Here is a 21204-nt window from a genome sequence, read left to right on the forward strand (position 1 = left end):
ACTCTCTAGAGCAGCGGTTCTCAACCTGTAGGTCGAGACCCCTTTGGGGGTCGAACGACCCTTTCACAGGGGTCGCCTAAGACCATCGGAAAACACATATATAATTACACATTGTTTTTGTGATTAATCACTATGCTTTAATTATGTTCAATTTGTAACAATGAAAATACATCCTGCATATCAGATATTTACATTACAATTCATAACAGTAGCAAAATTACAGTTATGAAGTAGCAACGAAAAGAATTTTATGGTTGGGGGGTCACCGGAACATGAGGAACTGTATTAAAGGGTCCCAGCATTAGGAATGTTGAGAACCACTGCTCTAGAGGAAGACACTTGAAAATGTGAGCTGGGAAGAGAGGACCTCCTCCCTGCAAAATACGTTCAATAAAAATAAAAACAAGAGAAAAAATTTCCCGATAAAAAGAGAGGAAACAAAAAATAAAAGAGGTCCATGATTTTATCCCCACTAGAAAACCAACATTTACTAAAACAATTTATAAAACAAAAAGGATATAAGGGTGCCAATTGGCCTTTTCTCTACAACATAGGTTCTAAGTTAATTGTAACATCTACCAAGATGCACCAATTGGCAAATCTTCATGGTCTTAATCAATACTGAGCCTTTAGTTATAATTATACCCAAGAATCCCACAAATTTAAAAAGTTACTTCCTATATTTTTTAAAGGACTTACCAAACATAAAATAGAGGGGAAACGGGTATACTTCACCTTCACAATTGAAACTATTACCTTGCCTAAATTCCCCATGGCCATAGTGTTCATTGACATAAAATATCCCATAATGGGCATTGATGCTCTGACTCAACAAGTAACAGATGGAAATAAAATTAAGTATTTGGCATGTAAAATAAGCTTGACAAATAGTACCCCAAGGGTTCTTTCCCACCCTGATACAGTTAAAATATTAATATGACCCAATATGATTCAAACAAGGCCTACAGGAATTAAGGCCCATTATATAAGACCTACTGAAGAAAGAGGCCATTATACCCACTGAATTTCCTTTGAACACCCCAATTTGGTCAATGCCTAAACCTGATAAATGACGTCTAACAGTGAATTATCACAACCTTAATGCCTCCCAAACCCAATAATATTAAAATTAATGACTCCAGCCCTGGCCAGTGTGGCTCAGTTGGTTGAGTGTTGCCCCATGAGCCGAAAAGTCACCGGTTCAATTACCAGTCAGGGCATACACTCAGGTTGGTTCGTTAATGTTTCTCTCTCACATCAATGTTATTCTCACCCTCTCCCTTCCATTCTCTCTAAAATTACTAAAAAATAAATAAAAATTATAAAATGACTGACTCCATCCAATCAACTGAAAAATATTTTGCTTTATAGATTTGGTTAATATTCGGTGCCTATTTCAATATCCTCTCAGCTGTAGTTTGCCTTCACCTTCAGAGGGATTCAATATACATTTACCTGGCTACTCATGGGGTACCTCAATAGTGCTCTTGTTAAACACAATATTTGCCAGCAAGATGTTAACTACACTTAACTTTACTCAGGACTGCAGGTATGATATTATGCTCCTGAGAATCTTACAGTGGGGGCTGGTCATGCCAGAAAAACCAACCATATCACTTAGGATGGGGTCTTTGGATCAGTCAATCTGAAGATGGAGTTCATCACATGGGCAAGAAATCAATTATGTCTGTGTAATGAAGCCTCAATCAAAAGTCTGGACACAGAAGCTCAGGTGAGCTTCCTGAGTTGACAATTCTCAATACTCTGTGTACTGACACATACTGATGCCAAGAAAATAATTCATCCTGATGACGATGGAAGTTTCATATTTGAAACCCTCCCTGACTCTGTCTATGGGTTGTTTCCTTTGGTTGGTTGTAATCTGCAACCTTTCCATATAATTAATGACATATAAATGTGCCATATACCAGTAATAAAAATAATAAAATTTAAAAAATAGGGATAAAATCAGAAGAAGCCAAAATACAACTCTAAAGTCAGTGTAGTTGCTGTCATTGGTTATAGAACTTGGTTTGGTGTATCCTGTAACATTGATATTTGCATAAGGTTTCATAATTTACAAAGTATTTCACTACAAAAATGTTTACTCATAATATCATTTACCCCCTTATACCTTATGGAGGAAGTATTTTTCTTAGCCCCATTTTATACTTGAGGAAATTTAAGTTCAAAGCAGTACCAGGACTAGAAAGCCAGGTCTTCTGATTCCAAAATTCATATTCTTTTCACTGACACACTCAGGTCTTCTCCTGTCCCACTTCTTTCTTTAAATAATATCTCTCCTAGTATTCCCTGTTAGTTATCAGATGGGTAGACACTGGTAGCTCTGAACCAATGTATGACAGGAGCCTATTTCCTAATATATTCAATAAAGTAAGTAGACCAGACAGTCTCTAGGGTACTACTGTACTTTGAAAGTGCATGGCATTAGAAGTGGTTGCTCGGTAGACACACATAGAATCCAGTCTAGGAAATAACTCCGCAACTTGTATTTAGCAGAGACAAAGGCTAAGAATTCAATTTCCTCCTTTCTGTCCTTCAGAATCTGAAATTATTATTTTGTGTTTTTGAGACACAGTAGAGTGTCTATATATGCCTTTGTCCAGCAATCCATATCTTACCCAGTATCCAGGAATGAATTCAACTCCAATAATCTTCATAATGTTTTCCCAGACTATCTTATCCCACAGCGATTTCCATTTCTCTCTCATCAGCACTCACTTTAGCTCCTACTCATATACAGCATTATTTTCCTTATTTAGCAGTATCTCGTACTATTGGTATAACTGTTCAAAAATACAATTTATATATTAAATTTTGCCTACTTAGTGTATTGAATCTACTATGTGTCAGATTTTAATTATTCTTACCTTTAGAATTTTCTTCTTAGTCCCTATTCACAACTGTATGTCACGCATCACTTAGTCAGATTTCTAACTACTATTTACTCTTCTTTTTTTTTTTTAAATATATTTTATTGATTTTTTACAGAGAGGAAGGGAGAGAGATAGAGAGTTAGAAACATCGATGAGAGAGAAACATCGATCAGCTGCCTCCTGCACATCTCCTACTGGGGATATGCCCGCAACCCAGGTACATGCCCTTGGCCGGAATCGAACCTGGGACCTTTCAGTCCGCAGGCCGACGCTCTATCCACTGAGCCAAACCGGTTTCAGCTATTTACTCTTCTTAATTGGTTGAGGTGTGGAGGGCAAATAACCACATAATTTCTTTGTAAAAACACTGGGTAAACATAAGCATAAAATATAAAATTATATCATTCCTTTTTTTGAAAAGTACAAAGCAAACTGCATTTAACCAGAATGCAACCAAGTTTTTAACATGGCCTATGAACCTTGGCATGGTTTAGTGTCTATCTACCTTCAAGCTTCCTTTTGCTTCACTCTCTTCTACTCTGATCCACCTATACTTGAATCTTTTTATTTGTTAAAATTCACACATGACCCTGCATGTGTCATTACCTCTGCTTGGAAATCACTTACCTATTCCCCTCACTATCCAATTAACTCCTACTCTTCCTTTGGATCTCAGCCTTAGCATCATTTCCTCAAGGAACCCTATCCTACTCTTCCATGGCATCATATTTTTCTCTTTTGTAGCATGCAACACAATTATAAATTTTACCAGAGGCCTGGCGCACAAAAATTTGTGCACTCGGGGGGGGGGGGGTTGGTGTCCCTCAGCCCGGCCTGTGCCCTCTCGCAGTCTGGGACCCCTTGGAGGATGTCCACCTGCTGGCTTAGGCCCGCTCCCTGGGGGGAACAGGCCTAAGCTAGCAGTCAGACATCCCTCTGGTAGCCCGGGAGCCCTCAGGGGATGCCCACTTGCCAGCGGGGAGCAGGCCTAAGCTGTAGTCGGACATCCTTAGCACTGCTGAGGAGGCGGGAGAGGCTCCCGCCACCAGCGCTGTGCTGGCAGCCATCAGCCTGGCTTGTGGCTGAGCAGAGCTTTCCCTGTGGGAGCACACTGACCACCAGGGGGCAGCTCCTGCATTGAGCATCTGCCCCCTGGTGGTCAGTGTGTGTCATAGTGACCAGCCATTCCCAGTGGTTCTGCTGTTAGGGTCAATTTGCATATTACCCTTTTATTATATAAGACAGAGGCCTGGTGCATGGGTGGGGGCCAGTTGGTTTGCCCTGAAGGGTGTCCCGGATCAGGGTGGGGGTCTCCACTGGGGTCCTGGCCAGCCTGGGTGAGGGGCTGATGGCTATTTACAGGATGGTCAAGCCCCCCAGTGGGGACCCTCACCCCATGGGGGTGTGGCTCCCTACTGGGGTGCCTGGCCAGCCTGGGTGAGGGGCTGAGGGCCATTTTCAGGCAGGCCACAGCCCCTTCAGGGTGGGTGGTCCCACTGGGGTGTCTGGCCAGCCTGGGTGAGGAGCTGATGGCCGTTTTCAGGCTGGCCATGACCCTGGCAACCCAAGCTCCCAGACTGTCCTTTTTCTCTTATTTTTTTTTTCCCCAGCAGGTATCTGGGATTTATTTATCTTTTGTAATTGAAACTTTGTAGCCTTGAGTGGAGCCAAGGGCCAGCCAGGGCAGGCAGGAAGCTTGGCTTCCTCCATCACTGGGGGCAACCCAAGCCTCCTACTCGCTCCAGCTCTGTGGCTGCCACCATCTTTGTGATGGAGTGATGGTTAATTTGCATATTACTCTTTTATTTGCAAATTAGGATATTTACTGGTGATTTCTGTCATCTATCTCTCCCCCTAAATTACTGTAAACTCCTCGAAGGTAGTATTACTATCTTTTTTGTCTCCCCACACCATTTTATCCCCAGCACATGGCAAAGGGTCTTGAATATTTTAAGTACTTAAATATTTGCTGGATGAATAAACATGCACCTCCAACAAAATGCAAAAAACCTTAGCTATACTGATAATCACAATATTAAACATTCTCTCCTGTTCACAGAATGAGTCAAGACTATTTATGAAATACTGTCACCACAGGCATACTCTAACATTGACAATAAATGATCCTTCTCCATTATACAAATAGAAAAAACTGCAGTTTAGAGTGATTAGGTGACTTCCCCAAGGCAGAACAAGATCTAAATTCCAGATATTTTGATTACCTATCCAGTGTTCCTTCTACTATATATTACAAAATGTAGACGGTATAATAGAAGTACCATAAATTATCAGTTCAGGTAACCTGACCTTAAATTCTGTCTTATTTACAACTAGAGGCCTGGTACACGAAATTCATGCACGTGTGTGTGTGAGTGTGTGTGTCCCTCAGCCCAGCCTGCACCCTCTCCAATCTGGGACCCCTCGAGGGATGTCCGACTGCCCGTTTAGGCCCAATCCTACCACTTGCCCCCAACTAAATGGGCAGTCGGACATCCCTCTCACAATCCAGGGCTGCTGGCTTCCAAACACTCGCCTGCCTGCATGCCTGATTGCCCCTAACCATTTCTGTCTGCCAGCCTGATCAACCCCTAACCACTCTCCTGCCACCCTGATCCATGCCTAACTGCTCCCCTGCCGGCCTGATTGCCCCTAAATGCCCTCCCTTGCCAGCCTGGTTGCCCCTAACTGTCCTCCCCTATAGGCCAGGTTGCCCTCAACTGCCCTCCGCTGCTGGCCTGGTCACCCGTAACTGCCCTCCCTTGCCAGCCTGGTCCCCCCTAACTGCCCTCCCCTGCCAGCCTGGTCACCCCCAACTGCCCTCCCCTGCCAACCTGGTCACCCCCAACTGCCCTCCCCTGCAGGCCTGGTCCCCCCAACTGCCCTCCCCTGCAGGCCTGGTCGCTCCCAACAGTCTTTCACTGCCGGTCTGGTCACCCCTAACTGCCCTCCCCGGCTGGCCCCGCCACCCCTAACTTCCCTCCCTTGCCAGCCTGGTCACCCCAAACTGCCCTCCTCTGCAGGCCTGGTCACCCCTAACTGTCCTCCCCTGCAGGCTTGGTTTCCCCCAAATGCCCTCCCCTGCTGGCCCAGTCACCCCTAACTTCCCTCCCTTGCCAGCCTGGTTGCCTCCAACTGCCCTCCCCTACAGGCCTGTTCACCCCCAACTGCCTTCCCCTGCAGGCCTGGCCCCCTCATCTGCCTCCTCTGCAGGCCTGATCGCTCACAACTACCCTCCCCTGCAGGCTATCTTGTGGTGGCCATCTTGTGTCCACATGGGAGCAGCCATCTTGTGTGTTGGAGTGGTGGTCAATTTGCATATTACCTCTTTATTATATAGGATGTGACAATGGGTAAAATACCTAACTTCTCCACACCTATTTTTTTAGTGTATTGAGGATAATGTCTGTCATATAGGGATTTTACAAAAAATTAGAAAAAATATAGAGCCCTCAGCATAATGCTTGACACATAGTAGCAATAAATGATAGACATGCTGCAACCTAAACCTTGGTTTGTCCATTTTAATAATCAAATATTTGTATACTGGGTTTTCCTATATCAGAGCATATTATCTATCAAGTCAAACGCAAGCATATAAATGTTAAGAGACCTATTTGTCATTTGTACAGCTTTGAGTCCTTTTACACATATAGCATATCCTGATCAGTACTGACTGAGTTAGAGTACAAGCAGGGACCCAAGGTGCTTAACTTCAACCAGCATCTCGGCACATGGTTGTTTAATTAAACCATTTTGTGTTGGTGCTGAGTTTAGCAGCACAACATGTTTTTAATTGCTGCAAGGAGTTTAACTTTACCAGAACAAGCAAATTAACCGAAAGCTCCTACCTGAAAGCTGTGAAAAGTTTTTTGTTTAGTTTAGTTTTGTCTCATGTTTCCAAGCAGATAGGGTAAAATTAAAAAAACTAATAATAATAAAAGAAGATTTATATTGGGGAAGCATTTTGAAAAACAAAAGAGAAGATATACCCAGCTTTGAAAATAGCCAGTGGCCCAGTGCAACAATATATGCCTGTTTAGTAATAAAAAAGGCTAATTTCATTTCTATCTATTCACTCATTAAACAGATATTTAAGTAACTTCTCTGTGCCAGGCACTGTAAATTCAGTAGTGAGCAAAAGTAAACCTGGTTCCTTTGAGTGTATTGGGGGAAAGACTAACTATATATAATTACCCAGGCCCCATAACAGGTTTCTGGAGCTTCTTGTAGCTCTGATACAGAATAGAATTGCATGTTAAGTAAGTTGGCCCTGGACATCTCAGAGCAATTAGTTAGGATGTTTCAGAAATCCATTTTAAAAGAAATACCTCCAAGTAGTCCCAGAACAGAAAGCCCAAGGTCACTAGGGTAATGCAATAGAAAACTCTGAACTAGGAGTAAAACTACAGATCTAGGTTCTAGTCCTGTGCCAATTTATGACTTTAGGCAAGTTACTTAATTTCTGATCCTGTGTTGCCTCATCTATTAGATTAATGTTACAGCTTAAACAATAACAACAATGTCAATAATAAAGATTCTATAATAACAGAGTATTCTATATTCCTATGCCAAATTGGTAGATACTTACTATAAACAATTCTACCTATTAAAAACTAAATATTAATCTACTCATCTGCTGATGGCCACTTAGGCTGTTTCCAAATCTTAGCTATTGCAAATTGTGCTGCTATGAACATAGGGGTGCATATATCCTTTCTCATTGGTGTTTCTAGTTTCTTTGGATATATTCCTAGAAGTGGGATCACTGGGTCAAATGGGAGATCCATTTTTAGTGTGTGAGGAAACGCCATACAGTTTTCCACAGTGGCTGCACCAGTCTGCATTCCCAACAGCAGTGCACTGGGGTTCCTTTTTCTCTGCATCCTCACCAGCACTTGTCATTTGTTGATTTGTTGCTGATAGACATTCTGACATATGTGAGATGGTACCACATTGTTGTTTTGATTTGTATCTCTCAGATGATTAGTGATTTTGAGCATGTGTTCCTATGTCTCTTGGCCTTCCTTCTGTCTTCTTTAGAAAAGTATCTATTTAGGTCTGTTGCCCATTTTTAGATTGGGTTATCTTCCTCTTTTTAAGTTGTATGAGTTGCCTGTAGATGTTGGAGATTAAACCCTTATCGGTGATAACATTGGCAAATATGTTCTCCCATGAAGTGGGCTTTCTTGTTGTTTTGTTGATGGTTTCCTTTGTTGTACAAAAGCTATTTATTTTCATGTAGTCCCATTTGTTTATGTTCTCTTTAGTTTCCATTGCCCTAGGACAGTGGTTGGCAAACTCATTAGTCAACAGAGCCAAATATCAACAGTACAACAATTGAAATTTCTTTTGAGAGCCAAATTTTTTAAATTTAAACTATATAGGTAGATACATTGTTATTAACTTAATTAGGGTACTCCTAAGGCTTAGGAAGAGCCACACTGAAGGGGCCAAAGAGCCACATGTGACTCACGAGCCGCAGTTTGCCGACCACTGCCCTAGGAGAAGTATCAGTAAAGAAATTGCTTCAGCATATGTTTGAGATTTTGCTGCCTGTGGATTCCTCTAGTATTTTTATGGTTTCCCGTCTTATGTTTAAGTCCTTTATCTATTATGAGTTTACTTTTGTGTATGGTGTAAGTTGGTGGTCTAGTTTCAGTTTTTTGCATGTATTTGTCCAATTTTCCCAACACAATTTATTGAAGAGACTGTCTTGACTCCATTGTATGTTCATGCCTCCTTTGTCGAATATTATTTGAACATAGTGGTTTGGGTAGATTTCTGGGTTCTCTATTCCATTCCATTGATCTATATGTTCTAATGCCAGTACCATGCTGTTTTGAGAACAGTGGCTTTGTAATACTGCTTGATATCCGGTATTGGGATCCCATCTACTTTGTTCTTCTTTTTCAGGATTGCTGAAGCTATTCGGGGCCTTTTTTTTATTCCAGATGAATTTTTGGAAAGTTCGTTCTAGGTCTGTGAAATATGCCATTGGTATTTTAATGGGGAGTTCACTGAATCTATAGATTGCTTTGGGTAGTATGGGCATTTTGATGATGTTGACTCTACCAATCCATGAACATGGTATGTTCTTCCATCTGTTTATGTCTTCCTCTATCTCTTTTTTCAGTGTCCTGTAGTTTACCACGTATTGGTCTTTTATTTCCTTAGTTAAGTTTATTCCTAGGTATCTTAATTTTTTTGGTGTGATGGTAAATGGAATTGCTTTTTTAGTCTCTCTTTCTGTAAGTTCATTATTGGTGTATAGAAATGCCATAGATTTCTTGGTGTTAATTTTGTATCCTGCTACATTGCTGAATTCATTTATTAAGTCTAATAATTTTTTGATGGAGTCTTTAGGGTTTTCTATGTACAGTATCATGTCATCTGCAAATAAGGACAGTTTTACTTCTTCTTTTCCAATTTGGATGCCTTTTATTTCTTCTTCTTGGCTGATTGCAATGGCTAGTACTTCCAGTACTATGTCGAACAGGAGTGGTAAGAGTGGGCATCCCTGTCTTGTTCCTGTTCTTAGGGGAAATGGTTTTAGTTTTTGCCCATTGAGTATGCTGTTGGCTGTGGGTTTGTCATGTATGGCTTTTATTATGTTGAGGTATGATCCTTGTATTCCCACCTTGCTGAGAGTTTTTATCAAGAAAGGGTGTTGGATTTTGTCAAATGCTTTTTCTGCATCAATTGATATGACTATGCAATTTTTATGTCTCAATTTGTTTATGTGATGTATCACGTTTATTGATTTATGGATACTGTACCATCCTTGTATCCCTGGGATAAATCCTACTTGGTCATGGTGTATGATCTTTCTGATGTACAGCTGGATCCGATTTGCTAGAATTTTGTTGAGGATTTTGGCATCTGTTTTCATGAGGGATATTGGCCTGTAATTCTCTTTCATTGTGTTGTCTTTATCTGGTTTTGGTATTAGGGTAATTCTGGCTTCACAGAATGAGCTTGGAAGTGTGCCTTCCTCTTGAATTTTTTGGAATAGTCTGAGGAGGATAGGTTTTAGTTCTTCCTTGAATGTTTGGTAAAACTCCCCTGTGAAGCCATCTGGCTCTGGGCTTTTGTTTGAAGTGCCCATCAGCAGATAAGTGGATTAAAAAAAGTGTGTACATCTACTACACTATGGTAAAAAAGGAGTTCTTACCATTTGCAACAGCATGGATGGAACTGGAGAGCATTATGCTAAGTGAAATAAGCCAGTTAGAGAAAGGTAAATATCACATGATCTCACTCATTTGTGGAATATAATGAACAAGATAAAATGATGGGAGAAGTCACCGCTGCCGGCGCTGCGGGAGGTGGAGGAGGTCCAGCCGGAGTCGAGGGTCTTTTCTCCCCGCCAATGGGCCCTGCCCACCGCTCCGCCGCCTCCTCCCAGCCCTGGACCTCCCGGGCCTGCCCGGGGCCCCTCGCCTTTGCACTCTGCTCGCTGCAGCGCAGGGCCCCCGGCTGCACCCGCCGGCCTCATGAGGAGGGACGTGAACGGAGTGACCAAGAGCAGGTCTGAGATGTTCTCAAATAGTGATGAAGCTGTAATCAATAAAAAGCTTCCCAAAGAACTCCTATTACGGGCAGAGTAGTGGAGAATATTTCAAAAAGATGTGGGGGCTTTTTACGAAAGTTAAGTCTTCGTGGGTGTCTTGGAGTAGGAGTCAATGCATTAAGGACGTTTGCACAAAACTGTAGGAACATTGAAGTACTAAATTTAAATGGGTGTACAAAGACTACAGACGCTACATGTACTAGCCTTAGCAAGTTCTGTTCCAAACTCAGGCACCTTGACTTGGCTTCCTGTACATCAATAACAAACATGTCTCTAAAAGCTCTGAGTGAGGGATGTCCACTGTTGGAGCAATTGAACATTTCCTGGTGTGACCAAGTAACCAAGGATGGCATCCAAGCACTAGTGAGAGGCTGTGGGGGTCTCAAAGCCTTATTCTTAAAAGGCTGCACACAGCTAGAAGATGAAGCTCTCAAGTACATAGGTGCACACTGTCCTGAGCTGGTGACTTTGAACTTGCAGACCTGCTTGCAAATCACAGATGAAGGTCTCATTACTATATGTAGAGGGTGCCATAAGTTACAGTCCCTCTGTGCCTCCGGCTGCTCCAACATCACGGATGCCATCCTGAATGCTCTGGGTTAGAACTGCCCACGGCTTAGAATATTAGAAGTGGCAAGGTGTTCTCAATGAACAGATGTAGGCTTTACCACTCTGGCCAGGAATTGTCATGAGCTTGAAAAGATGGACCTGGAAGAGTGTGTTCAAATAACAGATAGCACCTTAATCCAACTTTCTATACACTGTCCTCGACTTCAAGTATTGAGTCTGTCTCACTGTGAGCTGATCACAGACGATGGAATTCGTCACCTGCGGAATGGGGCCTGCGCTCATGACCAGCTGGAGGTGACTGAACTGGACAACTGCCCACTAATCACAGACGCATCCCTGGAGCACTTGAAGAGCTGTCACAGCCTTGAGCGGATAGAACTCTCTGACTGCCAGCAAATCTCACAGGCTGGAATCAAGAGACTCAGGACCCATTTACCCAATATTAAAGTCCACGCCTACTTCGCACCTGTCACTCCACCCCCATCAGTCGGGGGCAGCAGACAGCGCTTCTGCAGATGCTGCATCATCCTATGACAGTGGAGGTGGCAGCCGTGGCAAACTGAGTATTTAATGACACTTCTAGAGTTACCGCGGAGTCACCAGTGGAAGCGACCCAGTGTTCTGGGCAAGGGTTACAATGTGAGGCAGTGTCCAGATTCCCAGAGCCACACGTACATATACATACCCATCCACTCTAGCTCTGTGACGAGGGACTGAAGATTGTGCTGGCTTTATCAAGTGGATTGATAAAACTTAGCCATTCCTGTTGGACGTTCCCAGAAGAAAATCATAGGCAAGGTAGGGGGAAGGGGTTATTCCAGCAAACCCAGTGTTACTGCTACTACGGTTTCTTTATTTTATTAAGGGGTTTATTTGGTGATATTGGAACAGCAACTGCAGTCCTCCAGGGTCAAGGAAAGCGTAGAGAAAAACAATATACGTTGTATCCAGGGACCAGAAAGAAAATTTCTTTGCATCCTATAAATGGTAGCCATCCATTGTGAGATGACTACACAGCTTCTGTGCTTCCTCGTTCCCATGCCAACATGCTGAGCATGCTCACAAAGAAGGCTCCTCCATTCCGCCTCCTGTTTAGTATTTGGCCCAGTGGTTTCCTATATGGTCACATTGAAATTACTGTGGTCCAAATGTGATTACTTATTCACTCAAATTGTCACTGTCTGTAGCACACTTGTGCACCTTTGTCCTTTGTTGCTCCCTCCTGCATTCTTGCCCAGTCTGTCACCTGTTCATAGTCTGCTTACTCACACTCAGTTGTTACTCTCTTGCTGTTGTTGTGTTTACTGTTTGCATTTTGGATGATTAGTTGGGGTTACCAAACATTTTTAAAAGAGACATTATTAATAAATATTTTTTTAATTCTAAATTTTTTAAAAAAAAAGATAAAATGATGAACAAAAACTGAGCCATAGACAGAGAATCATTGATCTGAATGTCAAACATCAGAGGGAAGGTAGGGGATGGTGGGGTAAGGGGGAGAGATCAACCAAAGGACTTGTATGAATGCATATAAGCCTAACCAATGGACACAGACAACTGGGGGGTGAGGGCATGAGTGGGTGTGGTAATGGGGGGATAAGTGCTGGGGTCCAACCCCAGCAGGTCCAGGGGTCCCCAAAGATGTGGACGGAGTTGGCGAAGAAGGAATGACACGGAGACAGCGTTCAGTTGATCAGCAGCCTTGCCAGGATCTCTAGCCACAATCTCCAGCCAAGTTCTGGTCAGGATCTCCAGCGAAGTTCTGGTTAGGACTTACCTAACCTCTGGTTAGGTTCTCCAGGTTCTCCAGCCAGGTTCTGTAGCCATGTTCCCTCGCTAGGTTCTCCAGCCAGGTTCTGTCCAGGTTCTCCAGCCAGGTTCAGTCACCAGGTTCTAGTCAGGTTCTCTTGCCATGTTCTCTCGCTAGGTTCTGTCTCTAGGTTCTGTGGCCAGTTTCTGTCCAGGATCTTTTGCCATGTTCTCTCCAGTGAAGTTCTTCTGTCTCTAGGTTCTGTGTCTAGGTTCTGTGTAGGTTCTGTGTCTAGGTTCTGTGTCTAGGTTCTGTTACATCTGTATTTATACCAGTTAATTCAAATCCTATCAATCTCTATTCCAAAGGTTAGGGCGTTTCTTATCTCCATTCCAGGGAGTAAAGATTATGTAGCTTAAGCATGATTGTTCGTAGTTAAAGTGATTAATTACCCGCCTGGCACTTAGTTAAGGGGTTTTATTCCCTCCCTACCTTCAGGGGAAAATCCCTACCTGGGGAAACAACCTTTCTCAAAGAGGTGACCTTGGTTAAAACACATAGTGCCAAGAAGGTGAGCAAACATATTAAGAACAGTATGCCATATATGCCAGGTCCCTTGAAACAGCAAGGATGGACCGGCTCCCGGCAGGAAACAGGCTAAATCTCTAGAAATTCAAGAAGATTGCAATCACATCAGGCATCTTCTCAAATCACAATGGCATAAAATTAGAAATCAATTACAATAAAAACAATAAAAAACAATCAAACACTTGGAGGCTAAATAGCATGCTACATCTGATAAGGGTATAATCTCCAAAATTTATAGGGAACTCATACAACTTAATAAAATGAAAATAAACAATCCAATCAAAAAATAGGCAAAGGATCTAAATAGACACTTCTCGAAAGCAGCCATATAGAAGGCCAAGAGATATGTGAAAAAATGCTCAAAGTCACTCATCATCTGAGCAATTCAAATCAAAACAACAATGAGGTAGTACTTCACACCTGTCAGAATGGCTATCATCAACAAGTCAACAAACGAAAAGTGCTGGAGAAGATGTGAAGAAAAGGATACCCTCATGCACTGCTGGTGGGAATGCAAACTCGTGCAGCCACTGTGGAAAACAGTATGGAGTTTCCTCAAAAAAAGTAAAAATGAAACTGCCATTTGACCCAGTGATCCCACTTCTAAGAATATATCCCAATAAATCAGAAACATCAATCAGGAAGAATATATGTACCACTATGTTCACAGCATTGCAATTTATAATGGCTAAGATTTGGAAACAGCCTAAATACCCATCAGCAGATGTGTGGATTAAAAACCTGTGGTACATCTACACAATGGAATACTACATTGCTGTAAAAAAGAAAGAACTCTTACCATTTGCAACAGCATGGATGGACCTGTAGAGCATTATGCTGAGTGAAATAAGCCAGTCAGAGAAAGGTAAGTATCACATGATCTCACTCATTTGTGGAATATGTTGAACAATGTAAACTGATGAAAAAAAATAGATCCGGTTACATAGAAGCATTGAACAGATGGTGAAACCTCAGAGTGAAGAAAGGGAGGGACGGGTGGGGGGGGGGTGCAGAGATCAACCAAAGAATCAAAGAATTTGTATGCATATAAGCATAACCAATGGACACAGACAATAGGGGGGTGAAGGCCTGGACAGGGGGTGGGGGAGGGTTGGGAGAGGACAATGGGGGATAACGGGGACATATGTAGTAGTTTCAATAAAAGCATTAAAAAGTGAATTTTATGTTTCCAACTGTGGTGTCTATGATTCCTTGAACTGTATATCTCCAAAGAAATAATCATAAATCTTGCCCTTGCTGGTGTGTTGAGTGGTTAGAGCACTGGCCTGTATCCACATTGATGTTTTCCTCTCTTTCAAAAAAAATCATAAATCTTATCTACTTTACTAGAGGCCCAGTGCACGAAAATTTGTGCACAGGGGCGGGGGGAGACCCTCAGCCCTGCCGTGCCCTCTCACAGTCCGGGGCCCCTCGGGGGATGTCCACCTTCTGTCTTAGGCCCACTCCCTGGGGGATCGGGCCTAAGTTGGCAGTCAGACATCCCTCTGGCAGCCCAGGAGTCCTCGGGGGATGTCCACCTGCTGGCTTGTGGTTGAGCAGAGCTCCCCCTGTGGGAGCACACTGACCACCAAGGGGCAGCTCCTGCACTAAGCGTCTGCCCCCTGGTGGTCAGTGCACATCATAGAGACCAGTTGTTCCCTGTCATTCCACCATTAGGGTCAATTTGCATATTACACTTTTATTATATAGGATATCTATAAGAATAAAAGCATAATATGCTAATTAGATCAGACAGCCGAACAATCTTCTGGACATCCTTCCAGATGACCTTCTGGATGAAGCCAGGGCTGCAAGGGCCAAGCTCCTTGCACGAATTTCAAGCATTGGGCCTCTAGTTAAAGAAATATTAGAAAGTAAAGCATATCTTTTCTCAAATATAAACTATGATACTGATGATAAAGAGAAATAGAATTCACTGATGTTAGGTATCATGCATGACCCATGAATCGTTTTTTTAAAAATGGTTTAAAAATCATTTTTAATCAACTTTTTTAAATGCTAAAAAGACAGTCCATTTCAACACAGAGAATATTCACAGAAGGGCTGGTATGGATGTATCTCAAAACTCTTAGTATCTGTATCCGCTATACAAAATTATTACAGCCACCCACAAAAATCTTAACATACTAAAAGAAAAAACCAGCAACTACTGAATCTTCCCTTTGACCACTTTAAATACCAATAGCTGGTTCTCAATCGTGTAGAACCTTCTATTTTAGGCGTAGCAAAATACCATAGTACCCAGTGATAGAATAAAGAACTCACAAGGAAAACAAAAACAAAAACAAACAAACAACAACAAAAAATCCACCAAAACCCCTCCTAGACGCAGATAACAGTATAGTGATGACCAGAGGGAAAGCAGGGTGGCGGTAGGTAGAAGAGCCTAAAGGGAGAATAAATAGTGATGGAAGGAGACTCGATTTTGGGTGGAGTACAGATGATATATTATAGAATTGTACACCTGAAGCCTATATAAATTTATTAACCAATGTAACCCCAATGAATTCAATACAAATGTAAAGAAAAAGAGGGGGGGGAGAGAGAGAACTCAAAACAATTTAAACAATGTGGTCAGGTATGTGTTAGACAAAAGGCAAGGGTTCTGACATTGCAAGGTTTTAGTACTTTGTGGGCTTTACACATAATTTTCTTTTTATTTTCATGAATTTAGGTGAAACTGAGCAAAGCAGCACAGTTATTACCCAGAAGTCATTGGCAAGTGCTTATTATAGTCGACAATGAACTTAACTAGACCCACCTTTTCAGTTTTAAAAATTGTTCCAATTGTCTCTGTGAAGTTATTGCCCTATACGGACATATGTTGGTTACTGGCAAGATAGGGTTTCCTCCCAACTCTAAATCCAACCTAATACTCTTTAAAAATCCCTTTTGTAATGTTTAAAATTTATAATAAGGCACAAAGAATAACATAATAAACCCATGTCCCTACTACTCAACTGAGAAATAAAACATTGCCAATACAGTTGAATTCCTATTCTGTATCTCATCTCTGATCATCTTGCCTTTCTTTGCTCAACAATTAAACACCATCTTGAATTTCATGTTTATTATTTCCATGCCTCAGTATATAGACTTCTAAGTAAAAGATATATTTCTTCTAAGAAATATATAGAATTGTTTGGGATATTTTAAAATCTCATATAAACTGTATATATACATATATAAATTCTGCAACTTGCTGTTTTTGCTCAGCACTGTTTGTGATATTCACCTATATTGATTCATGTAGCTCTAGTTTATTCATTTTCCTTTACTACAGTAATTTGCAACCGGTGTGCCACAAGAATTTTTAAAATATGCAATACCTGACTATTTAGTCAAGGGCACTGACCTCTTTTCTCTTAGGTTGTCAAATAAAAAAATGACAACAGACAACACAATAGCCATCCAGTGTGAATGAATCTGAATTATATCTATTTTTTGTTAGATCTGAAAAAAATATATTTTTGGTGTGCCACAGAACTTTAGTAATTAGTTTATATATGCCATGAGATGAAAAAGTTGTAAATTGCTATTCTATAGGATTCCACTGTAAAAACCCTATATCAGGGGTCCTCAAACTACGGCCCGCGGGCCACATGAAAATACAAATATTGTATTTGTTCCCGTTTTGTTTTTTTACTTCAAAACAAGATATGTGCAGTGTGCATAGGAATTTTTTCATAGTTTTTTTTTAAACTATAGTCCGGCCCTCCAACGGTCTGAGGGACAGTGAACTGGCCCCCTGTTTAAAAAGTTTGAGGACCCCTGCCCTATATAATAAAAGTGTAATATGCAAATCAACTGAACAGCGGAACGACTGGTCGCTATGATGCACACTGACCACCAGGGGGGCAGATGCTCAATATGGGAGATGCCCCCTGGTGGTCAGTGCGCTCCCCCTGTGGGAGAGCTGCTCAGCCAGAAGCCGGGCTCACAGCTGGTGAGTGCAGCAGCGGTGGCTGGAGCCTCTCCTGCCTCCGCTACAGGCGGGTCGTAAGGAGCTAGAGGTCCGATTGTGAGAGCCCAAGACTGCGAGAGGGTGCAGGCAGGGCTGAGGGGACCACCACTCCCCCAGTGCACGAATCTTGTTCACTGGGTCTCTAGTATATGATAATTTACTTATCTATTCTCCTGATCATGGAGGCTCAAATTATTTCCAATATCCTGCTATTAGAAACAGTGTGCCTTTAAAAATATATTCATGCACATGTCTCCTGAGTTATCATGAGAGAATTTCTCTAGGAATTCACCTATAAGGTCTACCTGTAATATCTACCTAATAGATATTGCTCTCCGAAGTGGCTCTACCTATTTACACTCCTGCCAATAATGTCTCAATGTTCTCTATTCTGGCCCCAAATTGGAACTGTCAGACTTGGTAACTTTTGCAAATTTGATAGGTGTGATATGTTAAATCAGCGGTGCTAACTTGCATTTTCCTGATTACTAGTGAGAATGAGTCTTTTCATGTTTGCTGATCACACATATTTTCTCCTATGTGAACTGCCTAGTCAAACCATTTTCTAATGGCTATCATTTTTGCAACTGATTTGAGAAATTATATAGTCTAGTAACAATCCTTTGTTACATGTGTTACAAATATTTTCTCCTAATTTGTAATTGTATTTTCACATCTTAATGGTGTCTTTTGATGAGCAGAAACTAAATATTTTAGTATGTTATGGTTTATCATAAGAATGTCCCTACCTCCAGGTCATAATTATAGTTTCCTATAGTTTTACATAAAATTTTTAAAGTATTAAAAAAAAATTTAAAGTATTGTTTTAATGATCTTTCCATTACACTACAATTATGTGTTTCAAAGAATGTACTGTAATCAAGAAATATTCTTCATTCTACGAAGATGTCAGGCTCTGCTCTGGCCAACAAGGAACACATCATAAATGTGACTGAACAAGGCACTCCCTCGATGAAATTTGGAATTATGCATTAAAAAGAGTCTCCATAATGCTTTTAGGTGCAACACAGTTCTGGTATTGGTAAGTGTGCAGAGGTCATGGAAAATATAACACTTTATTTATGAGTCTCTTTAATGGTAACTTTTCAAATATACTTTTCTTTAAGAAACAGCAAAAATTTGACATAGAATGAATTCTATAGAAATTTACTTTCCTAAAAAGTGAAAAATTATGTAGTATTTTAAATAAAAATGTATAGTGAGAAATGGATATAGATGGTTACTATCACAACATACTCTATCAGTGACTGATAGAACTTCAGAGACTGCTTTTCCTTTGCATAATTTTCTCACCTCCTTCCATTATTTTCCAGCATCTAACCTCTCTTAGAATACAGAACTTTGTTCCATGCCTGGGAACCCAATGATTCCACAGGTAGCACCACAAAGTTTTTTGATTTGTTACAATGTCTCTTGGTGCTTAACAGCAATATTATAGTCTACCAGAAGGTTTCAAGACCTTCCACATCAAGTACTCTAGCTTAAAATCCACTAATGAAGTATCAGATTATGTTTTGAATTATTTAAGAATAGCAATGAAAATAAAATGTACATGTTCTTTGATTCAGAAATTACACTTCTGGGAATTTATTCTGAGGAAATAATTAAGAAAGTTAAACAAAAGTTTAGCTACAGTTATGTTTACTGCACCACTGTTTGTAAAATGAAAAACTTGAAAAACAATTCTGATGTCTAACAGGAATGTTAAATGTCATAGTACACCCATACATAAAATGTTAAGTAGCTCCTCTTCTGAGCTTCAGAGACTCTTCTGAGTTTCACATCCAACCGCCTACTCAACAGTTCTACAAGGTGGGAGCTTCTTATTTCCCTCCTGAAAACCTAGTCCTTATCTCAGTGAATAGCACCACCTTCTATTTAGTTCTCCAAGCCAGAAACCTAGAGTCATTCTTAACTTTTCTTCTCTCAATATTCCATTAATTGATTCACCTAGTCTCATTTATTTCACCTCCTAAATATCTACTTAATCTAATTTTTAGCATCTTCACTGCCAACACCCTAGTCTGAGTCACCATCTCCTCACCTCACCAGTTGCAATAGCCTCCTCAATGGTCTCCCCACATCCACTCTAGTTCTTTAAAGCATTCTTTATAGTGCAGCCAGAGTGATCTTTAAAGTACTTACAGCTTAATGGTGAAATACAAAAAAGGTCTGTAACTTATTAGTAGTGTATCAATGTCAGTTTCCTGGTTTTGATAATTATACTATGGTTATTGAAGATGTTATCATTGGGGAAATAAGGTAAGGGATACACTGGAACTCCCTCTACTATTTTTGAAACTTCTTGTGAGTCTAAATTATTTTCAAATAAAAAATTTAAAAAATTTTTATGTGAAGCTGACGGCAGCATTCCTTACTTAAAAGCCCTGCAATAGTTTCTCATTACTATTACACTAATGGCTAAAACACTCACTATGGCCTACAATGCCCTACAGCAGTGGTCAGCAAACCATGGCTTGCGAGCCACATGCGGCTCTTTGGCCCCGTGAGTGTGGCTCTTCCACAAAATACCACGTGAGGGCGCGCATGTACAGTGCGATTGAAACTTTGTGGCCCATGCGCAGAAGTCAGTTTTCGGCCTGGGCAAGTCTATTTAGAAGAAATGATGTTAGAAGTGGGGGGGTGTCGGTCGGTTGGGCGACAGGAGACTGGACTCAGGCAGGCCGCGGGATACGCAGCGCGGGGGAGGCGTGCACAATTCATGCACGAGTTGAGTGAGCCAGTCAGTCAGCAGTCTCATTGTGCAGTGGTTAGTGCTAGACGCGTCTGCAAATTGCGCGCGGGTGACAAAAGTACTTACTCGAAGCATAAAGTTACCTGTATTTTTCCAACCAGCTGCAAATCATACAGGTATTTTTATCATCAATTTAAGAATTGTAATTCTTTTGTGTTGGTGGCTTTATTATTATAAAATGAAACATTTTTTTAGGTGCCCTGTTTGAGATGGCTACAAAGAAGCAAAGAAAAACGGAAGATGAAAACTGTGAATTTAAAGTTGAATTTAAAGTTGAATGTACCTACCTATATAGTTTAAGTTTAAAAAATTTGGCTCTCAAAAGAAATTTCAATCGTTATACTGTTGATATTTGGCTCTGTTGACTAATGAGCTTGCCAACCACTGCCCTATAGAGTCTGATTTCTACCTCCATCTCAAACTTAGGGTTTTTTTTTAATGTTTTTATAGATTTTACGGAGAGGAAAGGAGAGGGAGAGTGGGATAGAAACATCAATGATGAGAGAGAATCATTGATCAGCTGCCTCCTGCACTCCCGCCAAGGGTATGTGCCCTGACTGGGAATTGAACCATAACCTCCTGCTTCATGGGTCTAAGCCAGGGGTGGGCAAACTTTTTGACTCTAGGGCCACAATGGGTTCTTAAACTGGACCGGAGGACCGGAACAAAAGCATGGATGGAGTGTTTGTGTGAACTAATATAAATTCAAAGTAAACATCATTACATAAAAGGGTACGGTCTTTTTTTTTTTTTTTTAGTTTTATTCATTTCAAATGGGCCGGATCCTGCCCGCAGGCCGTAGTTTGCCCACGGCTGGTCTAAGCTCAATCACTGAGTCACACCAGCTGGGCGAATTTGTTTGTTTGTTGTTGTTTCTTAACACTCTTTCCTTTGTTCTTTGTGCCTGACACACTAGTTTCCTTTAAGTTCTTTGAATATACATACCATGATTCCATGATTTTTTTTAATGCTACTGAGTCTTGGCATAGGGTATTTCGCCTATCCAGAATCTCTCCTAGTCACTCTTTCCTTTGCCTAGTTAACTCCTATTCATCCTTCAGATTTCAA

At 41.2% G+C, this 21204-nt stretch overlaps 1 protein-coding gene and 1 pseudogene across 6 annotated transcripts in view; one reads left to right on the forward strand and one right to left on the reverse strand.

The window, feature by feature from the left end:
- The window catches only part of EDA (ectodysplasin A), a 555180-nt gene that overhangs the window by 257140 nt on the left and 276836 nt on the right, over positions 1-21204 (reverse strand). The window lies entirely within an intron of this gene.
- On the forward strand, positions 10358-11858 carry LOC118654020 (annotated as a pseudogene).

Source organism: Myotis myotis, unplaced genomic scaffold (assembly GCF_014108235.1).
Source record: "Myotis myotis isolate mMyoMyo1 unplaced genomic scaffold, mMyoMyo1.p scaffold_m19_p_4, whole genome shotgun sequence".
Taxonomy (NCBI): Eukaryota; Metazoa; Chordata; class Mammalia; order Chiroptera; family Vespertilionidae; genus Myotis; species Myotis myotis.